This window comes from Pleurodeles waltl, chromosome 4_1, assembly GCF_031143425.1.
Source record: "Pleurodeles waltl isolate 20211129_DDA chromosome 4_1, aPleWal1.hap1.20221129, whole genome shotgun sequence".
NCBI classification, from domain to species: Eukaryota; Metazoa; Chordata; class Amphibia; order Caudata; family Salamandridae; genus Pleurodeles; species Pleurodeles waltl.
Window position 1 is genome coordinate 560,496,274 of NC_090442.1, and position 16,961 is coordinate 560,513,234.

Consider the following 16,961-nt stretch of genomic DNA (forward strand, 5'->3'; position numbering starts at 1 on the left):
CTAAACCATAAAACCTACCTTGTCCTAAAACCTACCCCACCCTATCCTAAAAACTACTCCCTCTACCCACCCCACCCTGAATCCTAAAACCTACCCCATCCTGTCCTAAAACCTACCCCGACCCTGCCTTCACCCTAAACCCTTAAACCTACTCCGCTCTGTCCTAAAAACTATCTGACCCCCGCTCTAAACCTTAAAACCTACCATGTACTAAAACCTATCCCACCCTGTCTTACAAACTACCCTGACTCCCGCCTTTACCCTAAAACCTACCCTCATCCTGACCTAAAACCACGCCACGCTGTCTTAAAAACTACCCTGACACCTTACCCCACTATGAATCCTAAAACCTACCCCACCCTGTCCTAAAAACTACTCTGACCCCTGTCTTCACCCTAAACCCTAAAACCACCTCTTCCCCTGTCTTAAAACCTACCCTGCTCTGTCCTAAAAACTCCCCGACCCCTGTTCTAAACCCTAAAACCTACCCTGTCCTAAAACCTACACCACCCTGTCCTAAAAACTAAACTACCCCACCCCCATCACCATGAAACCTACCCTACTCCTGCCCTAAAATCTACCCGTGCTGTCCTAAAAACTACCCTGACCCCCTGCCCTAAACCTTAAAACCTACCCTGTCCTAAATCCTACCTTGCCATGTCCTAAAAACTATCCGACACCCTGCCCTAAACCCTAAAACCTACACTGTCCTGTCCTAAAAACAACCCTGCCACCTACCCCACCCTAAACCCTAAAACCTAACCTGTCCTAAAACCTACCCCGCTCTGTCCTAAAAACTCCCCGACCCCCGTTTTAAACCCTTAAACCTACCCTGTCCTAAAACCTACCCCACCCTGTCCTAAAAACAACCCCACCCCATCACCCTAAAATCTACCCTACTCCTGCCCCATAATCTTCCTGTGCTGTCCTAAAAACTACCATGACCTCTCCGCCCTAAACCCTAAAACCTACCCTGTCCTAAAACCTACCTTGCCCTTTCCTAAAAACATTCAACACCCTGCCATAAACCCTAAAACCTACACTGTCCTGTCCTAAAAACCACCCCGACCCCCCACCCCACCCTAAACCCTAAAACCTAACCTGCCCAGTGCTAAAACCTACACCCCTCTGTCCTTAAAACACCCCGACCCCTGCTCTAAACCCTGAAACCTGCCCTGTCCTAAAACCTACCCTACCCTGTCCTAAAAACGACCCCACCCTATCCCCCTAAAACCTACCCTACTCCTGCCCTAAAAAATACCTGTGCTGTCCTAAAAACTACCCTGACACCCCCGGTCTAAACCCTAAAACCTACACAGTCCTGTCCTAAAAACAACCCTGACCCCCCCACCCCACTCTAAACCCTAAAACCTACCCTGTCCTAAAACCTACCCCACCCTGTCCTAAAAACTACCCTGACCCCCACCTTCACCCTAAAACCTACCCTACTCCTGTCCTAAAACCTACCCCGCGTTGTCCTAAAAACTACCCTGACCCCCGCCCTAAACCCTTAAATCCTACCCTGTCGTAAAACTTACCCAGCCCTGTCCTAAAAACTACCTGACCCCTTGCCCTAAACCCTAAAACCTAAATTGTCTTCTCCTAAAAACTACCATGACCACACACCCCACCCTAAACCCTAAAACCTAAAATGCCCTGTCCTAAAACCTACCCCGTCTGTCAAATCAAATCAAATCAACAACATTTATAAAGCGCGCTACTCACCCGTGAGGGTCTCAAGGCGCTAGGGGAGGAGGGTTACTGCTGCTCGAAGAGCCAGGTTTTGAGCTGCCTCCGGAATGCAGGGAGGTCCTGGGTGGTCCTGAGGTTGGCGGGGAGGGAGTTCCATGTCTTGGCCGCCAGGTAGGATAAGGATTTCCCACCTGCCGATGCGAGGGACGGCAGCGAGTGCAAAGTTGACGGGTGGGTGTGTGGAGGGCTTTGTGTGCGTGGGTGAGGAGCCGGAAGGTGATCCTTTTGTTGACGGGAAGCCAGTGCAGGTGTCTCAGGTGGGCGGAGATGTGGCTGTTGCGGGGTATGTCGAGGACGAGGCGGGAGGAGGCATTTTGTATTCACTGAAGACGTTTCTGGAGTTTAGCGGTGGTTCCTGCGTGTAGGGTGTTTCCGTAGTCCAGGCGGCTTGTGACGAGGGCGTGGGTCACAGTTTTTCTGGTGTCGGTGGGGATCCAGCGGAAGATCTTTCAGAGCATGCACAGAGTGAGGAAGCAGGAAGATGATACGGCGTTGACTTGTTTGGTCATGGTGAGAAGTGGGTCCAGGATGAATCCGAGTTTGCGTTCGTGGTCTGAGGGGGGCGGTGCCAAGGGCCGTGGGCCACCAAGAGTCGTCCCAGGCGGACGGGGTGTTTCCGAGGATGAGGACTTCCGTTTTGTCTGAGTTCAGTTTCAGATGGCTGAGTTTCATCCATTCTGCGACGTCTTTCATTCCATCTTGCAGGTTGGTCTTGGCGCTGGTGGGGTCCTTGGTGAGGGAAAGTATCAGCTGAGTGTCGTCGGCGTTGGAGGTGATGTTGATGTTGTGTTTGCGTATGATGTCGGCGAGGGGGCTCATGTAGACACTGAAGAGAGTCGGGCTGAGCGAGGAGCCTTGTGGGACGCCGCAGATGATCTCAGTGGGGTCTGAGCAGAACAGAGGGAGGTAGACTCTTTGGGAGCGGTTAGAGAGGAAAGAAGTGATCCAGGGGCCTGTCCTTGGATACCGGTGGAGCGGAGGCAGGATATTAGGGTTCGGTGGAAGAAGGTGTCGAAGGCAGCCGAGAGGTCGAGGAGGATGAGGGCGACTGTTTCTCCGTTGTCCATCAGAGTTCTGATGTCGTCTGTGACTGAGATGAGGGTGGTTTCTGTGCTGTGGTTGGCTCGGAATCCGGACTGGGAGGGGTCGAGTAGGTTGTTGTCTTCAAGGAAATTGGTCAGTTGCTTGTTGACGGTCTTCTCGATGGCTTTGGCAGGGAAGGGGAGGAGCGAGATGGGGCGGAAGTTCTTCAGGTCTCTGGGGTCCGCCGTAGGTTTCTTCAGGAGGGCATTGACTTCCGCGTGTTTCCAGCTCTCAGGGAAGGTGGCAGAAGCAAACGAGCTGTTGATGATGGTCTGGAGATGAGGGGCGATGATGTCGTCGGCTTTGTTGAAGATGAAGTGTGGGCAGGGGTCCGAGGGGGCACCGGAGTGGATGGTGTGCATGGTAACTTTGGTCTCCTCCGCGCTGATGTGAGTCCAGGCGTTGAGGGTGATGGCTGGGGTTGTAGGTTCTGTGGTGGTTGGCTGGGTCTGGTGTCCGAAGCTGTCGTGTAGGTCGGTGATCTTACGATGGAAGAAGGTAGCGAGGGAGTTGCAGAGGTCTTGTGAGGGCGTGATGGAGTTGGAGTTGGAGTTGGCGTTAGGATTGGAGAGCTCTTTGACAATGTTGAAGAGTTCTTTGCTGTTGTGAATGTTCTTGTCCAGTCTGTCTGTGAAGGAAGTTCTTTTGGAGGTAGGGATCAGCTGATGGTGTTCGCGGGTGGCGTTTTTGAGGCAGGCATGTTTTCTACGTTGTGGTCTTTGCGCCAGGCTTTCTCGAGGGTACGGCAGTTATTTTTGGATTCCTTGAGGGTGTCTGTGAACCATTGAGGTTTCCTGGTGCTGGTCTGTCTTGGGAGGCATCTGAGAGGTGCGAGGTTGTCCGCGCAGTTGGTGATCCAATGAGTGAGGCTGAGGGCTGCGTTGTTGGGGTCGGTGGAGACGGTGGGTTGGTGGTCGCTGAGAGTGGAGAGTAGCTGTTCCGTGGGGATTTTGTTCCAATGTCTGCGTGGGATGGGTTGTGTGCAGAGGTGGAGAGTCTTGCGCCTGAAGGTGAAGTGGACACATCTGTGGTCGGTCCAGTGTATTACGGAGGAGTGGCTGAAGGATACGTGGTTGGTGGCGGAGAAGATGGGGTCGAGCGTGTGTCCGACGATGTGGGTGGGGGTGTTCACCAGATGCTTGAGACCGAGGTTGGCGAGGTTGTCGAGCAGGGTGGTGGTGTTTGGGTCGTTGTTCTGCTCCAGGTGGAAGTTGAGGTCTCCGAGGAGGATGTAGTCCGGTGAGGCTAGGGCGTGCGGGGAGATGAAGTCAGCAATGGATTCGCTGAAGAAGGCGCGTGGTCCAGGGGGTCTGTAGATGAGAGTTTCTCTGAGGGTGGTCCTGGGGTCAGTGTGGATCTGGAAGTGCATGTGTTTGGCGGCGAGGGGGTGTGTTCGGTGGAGGTGGTGACGTTGATGGAGTCCTTGAAAACGATGGCGATTCCTCCTCCGACTTGGTTGGTGCGGTCTCTCCTGGTGATCTTGTAGCCATCGGGGATGGCTATGGCGGTGTCGGGGCCGAGGAGGCGTTCATCCAGGTCTCAGTAATGAAGGCGATGTTCGGTGCGGTGGAGTCCAGGAGGTCCCATAGTTCAATGGCGTGCTTGTGGAAGGAGCGTGCGTTGATGAGGATGCATTTGAGATGATTATTGGCACGGGGGCTTGCGGGCGGGGTGCAGTCGCGGTGGAAGGTGTGTTTGCAGGTAAGGCATGCGGAGGGTCCATGTGTGCGTTTTGGGTTGGCTTGGAAGCAGGTTCTGGAGCGTCCCGGGTTGAGAGCGTGGAGGGAGGTGGGGTTGTAGCGGTGCTGTGGGGTTTGGGAGTGCTGGGGGCCAGGGGTCGTGGTGCTGGGCGTGGTCCAGGCGTGGACAGGCACAGGCGGGCTTGCCTTTGGCGCACCTTCGGTGCACCAGCGGCGCGGCCGCACAGTGGCCACCATAAGAGGGAGGGGGGGGGAGGGGGGTGAGGAGGGGTCATCGGGAGGGCGGCGATGAATGGAAGCAGGAGGGGGCGGGGCCGAGCGGGAGGTAGCGGCGGGAAAGCAGAGGGCGGGGGGGTCAGATAGAGGGGAAGGGAAAGAAGATAGGGAAGGGGGGATTACAGAGGAGGAGAGGAGTCAGGAAGAAAAGAAGAGAGGAATAGAAGAGGAAGGAGAGAAGACCACAGAAGAAGAGGAGAGACGAGTCCAGAAGAAGAGGGGAAGACCACAGAAGAAGAGGAGAGAAGAGTCCAGAAGAAGAGGAGAAGACCACAGAAGAAGAGGAGAGAAGAGTCCAGAAGAAGAGGAGAAGACCACAGAAGAAGAGTAGAGAAGAGCACAGAAGAACACAGAAGAAGAAAAGAACACGCAGGACGAGGTGCAGAGGAGGAGAAGAACACAGAGGAAGAGCAGAGCAGGAAGAAAATGCGGTGAGGAAGAAGAGAAAAGAAAAGAAGAACACAGAGGAAGAGCAGAGCAGGAAGAAAATGCGGTGAGGAAGAGGAGCGGGACACAGAAGAAGAGCAGAACACGAGGAAAGTGCGGTGAGGAGGAAGAGAAGGACACAGGAGAAGATCAGAACACGCAGCAAGTGGGCTGCAGAGGAGGAGCAGAGAGCGGAGGAAGATGGCTACCATAGGGAGGAGCAGAAAGCGAAGGGAAATGGACAGAGAGAGGACAGCAGAGGTGCGAAGAAAGGTTGGAGGAGAGAAACAGAGGTGAGTAACGAGGGGCTGGGCAAGTGGCTGAGCGGGAGGAGTGCTTACGGTTTAGCTGGTCTTGCTGGGAGGTGTCAGGAGCCTGTGCAGGTGGATCTGCAGCGGCGGGTTAAGCGACCTACCCTAGGGTGAAGGGTCGCTGACTCTGCCGTGCAGCGGCCGCCATAAGAGGGAGGAGAGGGGAGGAGGGGTCAGCTGGGGCGGGAGGCGTGGCGACGAATGGGAGCAGGGGGCGGGGCCGAGTGGGAGGTGGCGGCGGGAAAGCAGAGCGCGGGGGGTCAGATAAAGGGGAAGGGAAAGAAGATAGGGAAGGGGGGATTACAGAGGAGGAGAGGAGTCAGAAACAAAAGAAGAGATGAATAGAAGAGGAAGGAGAGAAGTCCACAGAAGAAGAGGATAGACGAGTCCAGAAGAAGAGGGGAAGACCACAGAAGAAGAGGAGAGACGAGTCCAGAAGAAGAGGAGAAGACCACAGAAGAAGAGGAGAGAAGAGTCCAGAAGAAGAGGAGAAGACCACAGAAGAAGAGGAGAGAAAAGTCCAGAAGAAGAGGAGAAGACCAGAGAAGAAGAGGAGAGAAGAGCACAGAAGAACACAGAAGAAGAAAAGAACATGCAGGACGGGGTGCAGATGAGGAGAAGAGCACAGAAGAACACAGAAGAAGAAAAAGAACACACAGGATGGGGTGCAGAGGAGGAGAAGAACACAGAGGAAGAGCAGAGCAGGAAGAAAATGCAGTGAGGAAGAGGAGCGGGACACAGAGGAAGAGCAGAACACGAGGAAAGTGCGGTGAGGAGGAAGAGAAGGACACAGGAGAAGATCAGAACACGCAGCAAGTGGACTGCAGAAGAGGAGCAGAGAGCGGAGGTAGATGGCTACCAGAGGGAGGAGCAGAAAGTGAAGGGAAATGGACAGAGAGAGGACAGCAGAGGTGCGAAGAAAGGTTGGAGGAGAGAGCGGAAGGCAGAAGACAGAAGTTCAGAGAAACAGAGGTGAGTAACGAGGGGCTGGGCGAGGGGCGGGGCGGGAGGAGTACTTATGGTTTAGCTGGTCTTTAACGGTTTTTCTGTCCTAAAAACTACCCGAACCCGATCTAAACCCTAGAATCTACCCTGTCCTAAAACCTAGCCCACCCTGTCCTAAAAACTACCCTATTCCCTCACCCCACTCTGAATCCTAAAACCTACTCCCACTGTCCTAAAAACTACCCCGACTCCCCCTTCATCCTAAACCCTAAAACATACCCTTCGACTGTCCTAAAACATTCCCCGCTATATCCTAAAAACTGCCCGGCCCCCATGCTAAACTCTAAAACCTACCCTGTCCTAAAACCTACTCCACCCTGTCCTAAAAACTACCCCAACCCCACCTTCACCCTAAACCTTAAAACCTACACTTCCCCTGTCTTAAAACCTATCCCGCTCTGTCCTAAAAACTACCCAACCCCTGTTCTAAACCCTAAAATCTTCCCTGTCCTAAAACCTAGCCCACCCTGTCCTAAAAACTTCCCCACCCCTCCATCACCCTAACATCTACCCTACTCCTGTCCTAAAATCTACCCGTTCTGTCCTAAAAACTACCCTGACCCCCTACCCTAAACCCTAAAACCTACCCTGTCCTTAAACCTACCTTACCCTGTCCTAAAAACTACCCGACCCCCTGCCCTAAACTCTAAAATCTACACTGTCTTGTCCTAAAAAGGATCCCAACCCCCGCCCCACCCTAAACCATAAAACCTACCCTGCCTTGTCCTAAAACCTACCCCGCTCTGACCTAAAAACTACCCAACCCCCGTTCTCAATCCTTAAACCTACCCTGTCCTAAAACCTAGCCCACCCTGTCCTAAAAACTTCCCCACCCCTCCATCCCCCTAAAATCTACCCTACTCCTGTCCTAAAATCTAACCGTTCTGTCCTAAAAACTACCCTGACCCCCCTACTCTAAACCCTAAAACCTACCCTGTCCTTAAACCTACCTTGCCCTGTCCTAAAAACTACCCGACCGCCTGCCCTAAACTCTAAAACCTACACTGTCCTGTCCTAAAAAGGATCCCAACCCCCACCCCACCCTAAACCATAAAACCTGACCTGCCTTGTCCTAAAACATACCCCGCTCTGACCTAAAAACTACCCAACCCCCGTTCTCAATCCTTAAACCTACCCTGTCCTAAAACCTAGCCCACCCTGTCCTAAAAACTTCCCCACCCCTCCATCACCCTAAAATCTACCCTACTCCTGTCCTAAAATCTAACCGTTCTGTCCTAAAAACTACCCTGACCCCCCTACCCTAAACCCTAAAACCTACCCTGTCCTTAAACCTACCTTGCCCTGTCCTAAAAACTACCCGACCCCCTGCCCTAAACTCTAAAACCTACACTGTCCTGTCCCAAAAAGGATCCCAACCCCCGCCCCACCCAAAACCATAAAACCTAACCTGCCTTGTCCTAAAACGTACCCCGCTCTGTCCTAAAAACTACCTGACCCCACTCTAAAACCTAACCTGTCCTAAAACCTACTCCACCCTTTCCTAAAAAACACCACCAGGCCCTGCCCCACCCTGAATCCTAAAACCTACCCCACCCTGTCCTAAAAACTACCCCAAGCCCTGTCTTCACCCTAAACCCTAAAACCTACCCTTCCCCTGTCCTAAAACCTACCCCACTCTTTCCCAAAAACTACCCATCCCCCACTCTAAAACCTAACCTGTCCTAAAACCTTCTCCACCCTTTCCTAAAAAACACCACCAGGCCCTGCCCCACCCTGAATCCTAAAACCTACCCCACCCTGTCCTAAAAACTACCCCAAGCCCTGTCTTCACCCTAAACCCTCAAACCTACCCTGCCTTGTCCTAAAACCTACCCCACTCTGTCCTAAAAACTACCCAACCCCCGTTCTCAACCCTTAAACCTACCCTATCCTAAAACCTAGCCCACCCTGTCCTAAAAACTTCCCCACCCCTCCATCACCCTAAAATCTACCCTACTCCTGTCCTAAAATCTAACCGTTCTGTCCTAAAAACTACCCTGACCCCCCTACCCTAAACCCTAAAACCTACCCTGTCCTTAAACCTACCTTGCCCTGTCCTAAACACTACCCAACCCCCTGCCCTAAACTCTAAAACATACACTGTCCTGTCCTAAAAAGGATCCCAACCCCCACCCCATCCTAAACCATAAAACCTAACCTGCCTTGTCCTAAAACGTATCCCACTCTGTCCTAAAAACTACCTGACCCCACTCTAAAACCTAACCTGTCCTAAAACCTACTCCACCCTTTCCTAAAAAACACCACCAGGCCCTGCCCCACCCTGAATCCTAAAACCTACCCCACCCTGTCCTAAAAACTACCCCAAGCCCTGTCTTCACCCTAAACCCTAAAACCTACCCTTCCCTTGTCCTAAAACCTACCCCACTCCGTCCCAAAAACTACCCATCCCCCACTCTAAACACTAAAACCTACCCTGTCCAAAAACCTACCACACCCTTTACCATAAACTATCCCAACCCCTGCCTTCACCCTAAAACCTACCCTACTCCTGTCCTAAAACCTACCCCTCACTGTACTACAAAACTACACTGACCCCCTACTCAAAACCCTAAAACCTAACCTGTCCTAAAACCTACCCTGCCCTGCACTAAAAACTACCTGACCCCCTTCCCTAAACCTTAAAACCTACATTGTCCTGTCCTAAAAACTACCCCGATCCAATGCCCCACGTAAACCCTAAAACTTGTCCAAAAAACTACCTTGTCCCCTCGCCCCACCCTGAATCCTAAAAACTACCCTGACCCCTGCCTTCACCCTAAAACCTACCCTACTCCTGTCCTAAAATCTACCTGTGCTGTCCCTAAAACTACCCAACCCCCATTCTATACCCTAAAACCTACCCTGTCCTAAAACCTAGCCAACCCTGTCCAACCCTGTCCTAAAAACGTCCCTGCCCTAAACCCTAAAACCTACTCTGTCCTAAAACCTGTCCCTCCCTGTCCTAAAAACTACCTGACCACCTGCCCTAAACCCTAAATCCTACATTGTCCTGTCCTAAAAACTACCCAGATCCCACGCCCCACCCTAAACCCTAAAACCTACCCTGTCCTGTCCTAAAACCTACCCAGCTCTGTCCTAAAAACTGCCCAACCCACTCTAAACCCTAAAGCCTACCCTGTCCTAAAACATACCCCACCCTTTCCTAAAAATCACCCCAGGCCCTCGCCCAACCCTGAATCCTAAAACATACCCCACCCTGTCCTAAAAACTACCCCGACCCCCGTCTTCACCCTAAACCCTAAAACCTACCCTTCCCCTTTTATAAAACCTACCTCGCTCTGTTCTAAAAACTACCCAAACCAGACTATCAACAATAAAACCTACCCTGTCCAAAAACCTACCCACCCTTTCCTAAAAACTACCCCGACCCCTGCCTTCACCCTAAAACCAACCCTACTCCTGTCCTAAAACCTACCGTGAGCTGTCCTAAAAACTAACCTGACCCCCCGCCCTAAACATTAAAACCTACCCTGTCCTAAAACCTACCCTGCCCTGTCTTAAAAACTAACTGACACCCTGCCCTAAAACCTACAATGTCCTGTCCTAAAAATTACCATGACCCCCCACCCGACCCTAAACCCTAAAACCTACCCTGTGCTGTCCTAAAGCCTACCCCTCACTGTCCTGAAAACTACCTGACCCAGCCCTATATCCTAAAACCTACCCTGTCCTGAAACCTAGCCCACCCTGTCCTAAAAACTACCCCAGCCTCCCGCCCCACCCTGAATTCTAAAACCTAGCCCACCCTGTCCTAAAATCTACCCCTACTCCCACCTTCACCCTAAAACCTACCCTTCTCCTATCCTGAAACCTACCCTGCTATGTCCTAAAAACTGCCCGGCCCCCGTGCTAAACTCTAAAACCTACCCTGTCCTAAAACCTACCCCACCCTGTCCTAAAATCTACCCCAACCCCACCTTCACCCTAAAACCTACCCTACTCCTGTCCAAAAACCTACACCGTGCTATCTTGAAAACCACACTGACCCCCCACCCTAAACCCTAAAACCTGCCCTGTCCTAAAACCTACCCTACCCTGTCCTAAAAACCACCTGACCCCCTGCTCTAAACCCTAAAACCTGCAATGTCCTGTCCTAAAAACTACCCTGACCCCACGCCCCACCCTAAAACCTACCCCGTCCTAAAACCTACTCCACCCTGTGCTAAAAACTACCCCTTTGACCCACCCCACCCTGAATCCTAAAACCTACCCACCCTGTCCTAAAACCTACCCCGTTCTGTCCTAAAAACTACCCGACCCCAGCTCTAAACTACTCCATCCCACCTCGCCGCCCTAAACCCTAAAATCTACGCTGCCCTGTCCTAAAACCTACCAAAACCCTCCTTCCCCATCCCAGGCCTCACTTACCCATCTCCTTAGGTCTCTGCTACTTCCTGCTTGATTCCTTTTTTCCACCAGACTGCTCTCTCTACCATTATCTTACATATGCGTGGTAAACACATGCGTAGTAAACACATATGGGTGGTAATGGCAGCATGATCAATGCATATCGTTGCATTGACCACATTGTTAGTGCTCTTTCCCACCCCTAAGTATTTATAGCAGGAATTTTCTTCCACCAAGTTGGATCCTAGATACTATTTCCTCATCTTCTTATGATCACCTCTTGTTTTTTTTTTTTAGGTTCGTTGTCATGAGTTTTTTATGCAGTAATTTTCCAGTGCATTCAACAAATTTTGCAGACCAATTGTACTTAAATTTATCTGTGCAATGTCATCTGGGTATTGCTGTAATGTCAGCAATTGTCTGAAATGGGGTCTCTGGTTGGCAGTCAGTTTGCACTCTGTCAAAGCAGGGACCCTCACTCTCATAAGGGTGAGGGACTTACACTCCTTAGACAACTCCTGCTCACCCCCTTGGTAGCTTGGCACAAGCAGTCAGGCTTATATCAGAGGCAATGAGTAAAATATTTGTTCAGTTGCACACAGTAACACAGTGAAAACACCAAAAAAGGACTCAACACCAGGTTAGAAAAATAACCAGTAAACAAGACCAAAGCAACAAACATCCAACATACACAAGCACAGGTGTGATTTTTTAAAGATTTAACTACAATGGAGCGCTTAGAAACACAAATGCTCCAATTTGTCAATATTACGGCATCATGATGGAGTTGTTCCCAACAATCCAACGTCACTGGTGCTGGTCACAGAGTCGCACCAACCCCAGATACAGTACCTTGTGAAAATGATGAAACAAGCGGTGCATGGAGCCGGGCACTGCAGTGTCGCTGGAGCTGGTGCAGCGTCAGATCCGGGGCTGCGGAGCAGAGGAGCGGAAGTGTCAGTGTGTGGCATTGGATCCAAGCTGTGGAGCTGTGGAGGTGAGGCGGGGTCAGTGCGAAAGGTCAGAACCTTGCGCTTTCGGCCGGGTCAATATCCAGCAGTCACAACATGGTGTGGCGGCCTCACGGTTCATGGTCATGCCACGAGGCTTCTGGCACCGTGGCGGAGTCAGGTGTCATGGACGTTGGTGACACAACACTTCTGAACTCAGAGTCATGGCCTTTTGTGAGATTGCAGTGGCGGTGGACCTGCGGCACTACTTGGCAGGGTAGGAGTCTCAGCAAGAGAGTTCAGGTGCTGACAGAGAAAGTCAAAGGACTTTGATGGCCCTGAGACTTCAGAGCAGGGGACAAGCTCAGTCCAAGCACTTAGAGAAACTTCACAAGCAGGATTCACAGCAAAGTCCAGTCTTTGGCCCCTCCAAGGCATAAGCAGCAACAGTACACCAACCCAGAAAAACACACACAGCAAAGGGGCAGTACTCCTACGCCAGCTCTTCAGCTTTTCTCCTCAGCAAAGGTTGCTCTTGATCTATTATTGTTCTAAAAATCTGGGTTTTTGGGTCCACTACTTATACCCTTTTCTGCCTTCGAAGTACACAAACAAGGTTGTTCACAAGATCCAGGCATGGCCCCCCACACTCTGGGTTAGAGACAGCAGAGTGTGAGGGCAGGCACAGCCCTCTCAGGTGTAAGGTTCAGCTCCTCACTCCCCACTCTAGCCCAAGCGACTCATCAAGGTATGCAGGCTACACTCCAGCTCCCTTTGTGTCACTGTCTAGAGGGAATTCACAACAGTCCAACTGTCAGCCTGACCCAGATAGGGAATACACAAACAGGCACATTCATAAAATGGTTTAAGCAAGAACATGCCCACTTTCTAAAAGTGGCATTTTCAAACTGACAATCTAAAAACCAACTTTACAAAAATATGTATTTTTATATTGTGAGTTCAGAGACCGCCGACTCCCTATCTCTATCTGCTCCCAAAGGGAAACTGCATTTAAAAGATATTTAAAGGCAGCCCCCATGTTAACCTATGAGAGAGATAGGCCTTGCAACAGTAAAAACCGAATTTGATAGTATTTCACTGTTAGGACCTGTAAAACACATCAGTACATGTCCTATCTTTACCATACATTGCACCCTGCCCATGGGGCTACCTAGGGCCTATCTTAGGGGTGCCTTACATGTATAAAAAAGGAAGATTTGGATCTGTCAAGCGGGTACACGTGCCATGGCGAATTGACAATTTAAAACTGCACACAAAGACACTGTAGTGGAAAGTCAGAGCCATGTTTACAGGGCTACTCATATGGGTGGCACAATCAGTGCCGCAGGCTCACCAGTAGCATTTGATTTACAGGCCCTGGGCACCTTTAGTGCAGTTTACTAGGGACTTACTAGTAAATCAAATATGCCATTCATGGAAAAGCCAATTACACATGCAGTTTACACAGGGAGCACTTTAGCACTGGTCAGCAGTGGTAAAGTGCCCAGAGTACCAAAATCAGCAAAAACTAAATCTAGCACACAGTCAAAACAGGGGAACCAGGCACAAAATATAATATGCATCCCTATGTGCATTTGCAAAATCTAGCAATATGGTGTCTGTAGGCGGGCGTCGCTCGCCTCGCCTACCTTTACACAACATTGGCGATCACCAGACGCCTCCTCCGGTTTCCGTCCACGTCGTCAAGGAGACGCGTGGGGGCGGAGACGGCAATCGGCCCCGGACTTCCGGGTTGCCGAGCAGCTAAAAAAGGAAGACGCCGCGATCAAGGGGGTGGAAGAGAAGAAGGAGCAGGAGAGACGCCACGGATCCCCATCGAGAGGAGAAAAGAAGACAAGGAAAGACCCCGACCGGGAGGAGACGCCCGTGCCGGAGCGACCGAGAGGAAACGAGACAGCCTGCCACGGCCCAGGAGGGTCGTGGCTGCACAAGGTACGTGCCCTCTTCAAGGGCAGCCACAATAAGGAGGGAGAAGGGGAGGCAGAGAGGGGGCTGAGAGAGGTAGAAAGGGGGAAACAGGGACTGGGGAACTACCAGGGCACCCTCCCACCCGACCTTTTGCCAAAATAGAGCTCAGAACAGCCTACCCTCACAAGCTTCTAACTTCCCCACTAAAACACCACCTGTAATAATTGTTTTCTTGATTGTGCACTTCCTATTCCCCTCACACCTCCTCCCCTACCCACACAAAACCCTAAAATTAAGAGATAAGGAAATACCGTCCCACTTACCTGCTGTGTCCTCTTTGTTCTTCCGAGGAAACCGCGATACCAAGAGAAGGACACCCAGAGCTCGCCACCTGAGAAGAAGTAAATAATACCATTAAAGACCTTAGCAGCCCAAAGATCACGAAGAAGAGAACAAAGGAAGACAAAGAAGAGCTACCATTATATTAATTGTTCCACCTCTCCTATCACTCAAATAAACCACGGAAAATCCCTGTCAAGGGTTTGGAAATCTGCGTCAGTGTTCTCTGTAGCCCTGAGCACACTCCCCCCTCCCCCACCACAGTGGTGTCAGAAGTGGGATATTGGTTCCCTACGGGCATACAGAGACAATACTACTATGGAGGTCAAACCCAGTCTTGAGGACATGATCAAGCAACTTGCGGAAGGTCAGCACCACCTCCAATTAGTGTGGGAAGCGCAACAAAGGGAGGCCAAGGAGGACAGAGAGGCCCTGCAATCCGCTCTAAAAAGTCAGGCCACTATAATGGCCAGTAAAAAAACTGACCGACACAATCGCTGCCAGCAAGGTACATCCAAATGTGCCAAGTTCGGTATTACAAAAGTACCAGGAGGGAGAAGATCCTAATTCTTTTTTCACGAACTTTGAAAGAGTAGCCTCCTCAGCTCAATGGCCTGAAGATAGGTGGGGCCAATACATTGCTCCCCTCTTGACGGGCACTCTTCAATCCGCTTATCAGGCTGCCAATCCGGGTGGCACCACCCCATATTCTGAGATAAAGAAAAGTATTTTAGAGCGGGTGGGACATGACACTGAGTATTACAGGGCCAAATTCCGCAAGGTTAAATGGGGACCCAACGAAGACCCACGTACCTATTATTACCGGGTGAAGGACCTGGGACTAAAATGGCTGGGACCCATAGGGACTGACCGTGAGGACGTTATCAAAGTCATTATCTTAGAACAGTACCTTGATTCCCTGCCGCCGAGCACCCGAAACTGGATAAGGCAGCACCCTAAAATAGACACTGAGACAGCCGTTGACCTGGCCTGCGCCTACCACAGGTCTGTAGATGTGAAATATCAACAACCCCGGCCCTTGGGTAAAATGCCTATAGCTCCTCCTCATTTCCCACCCAGACGTACAGCAGAAGAACCAGGACCCTCCCGGAGTACCGAGAGAAACCCCATGCAACAACCTCAGTGTTTCAGTTGTGGGGAGTGGGGTCATATCGCCCGTGGATGTCCAAAAAAACATGAGGGTGCAGAGCCTATGGAAATAGGCATTACTCGAGGAAGAGTCCTATGCCTGGGAAAAAGTGATGTGTCCTTCAAACACCCCCTTCGGATAAATGGACTTCAGGTCATGGCCTTGATTGACTCTGGATGTAGTCAGTCGGTAATCCGTCGTAGTATAATCCACCCTGTTAAAAGTACTGACGATCGTTGGATAACGATATGTTGCATTCATGGGGACCGTGCTCAGTATCCCCTTTCAGTGGTAGAAGTAGAATGGAACACTCACCTTGACCTCCTCTCCATGGGACTCATGGATAACTTAATAGAGGAGTGCGTCATTGGGACTGATTATCAGAGGTTTAATGAGATCCTGGATCAAACACGGAAGCATAATCCGGTGGATGAGTGGTGGGGTACTGCCCCTTTCTGGGATGATTCTATAAGTAGCCCCCCCACAAGGAAAAAGTTAACCCGAAAGGAAAGGAGAGTAGAGAAACAGAGATTTTCAACGAAACAAGATCGGAAGAAAGAGGAGGGGGTAGTGGCCAATATAGACAGCGCCCCCATATCTTTTAGACTGAGTCAACGCGAAGATCCTACCCTAGTGAATGCCTGGAAGAATGCCAAAAATGCCTCTACTGGAGAGGTAGGTCCCTACTTCTTGGTACACAAGGACTTGCTATATAGAATAACCACAAACGTGAATGGGGAAAAGAGACAGCTCGTGGTTCCCGAACTGTACAGAACTCAGGTACTCTTCCTAGCCCATAACCAACCGGGGGGAGGTCATTGTGGCCGGGAGAAAACCGAGGAATACTTACTGAGACGGTTTTACTGGCCCGGAGTATATGCGCATATCCGACGATACTGTGCCCACTGCCCAAAATGTCAACTAGTAGAACCGGGAGCCACTAGGAGAGCCCCGTTACGACCATTACCGATTATCGATACCCCATTCAAACGAGTTGGTATGGACCTAGTTGGACCCCTTTTGCCATCCAGTAAAGGACACACCCATATTCTCGTCTTGGTCGATTATGCGAGCAGGTATCCAGAGGCGACTCCACTTACCAGTATCACCACTAAGGCAGTCGCACAAGCCATGATAACGTTCTTTTCCCGAGTCGGTTTCCCTGAAGAAATCCTTACTGACCAGGGAACACCGTTCGTATCTGGACTTATGAAACAGATATGTAAGTCCCTAGGCGTTCTCCAGATAAAGACGTCAGTATATCACCCACAAACGGATGGTTTAGTGGAGCGATATAATCGCACGATCAAAACCCTTTCGAGGAAAATAGTGAGCAAGACGGGAAAGGACTGGGATCAGAAACTTCCCCTAGTGTTGTATGCAATAAGGACACATGAGCAATCCTCTACCGGGCATAGCCCGTTTGAACTTGTATTTGGGAGACAACCCCGCAATTTACTAGACATGGCGGCGGAATTGTGGGAGGAGGAGAACAATGAGGAGCGACCCATCCTAGACTATATTCACAAATTAAAGACCCATCTCCAGACGGTGTGGGAGGATGTAAGACACCATTTAGAGAAAGCCCAAGAAAATAAAAAACACGACTATGATCAGGGTACCAAACTACGGGTACTACAACCCAACAATAAGGTATTAATCCTACGACCCA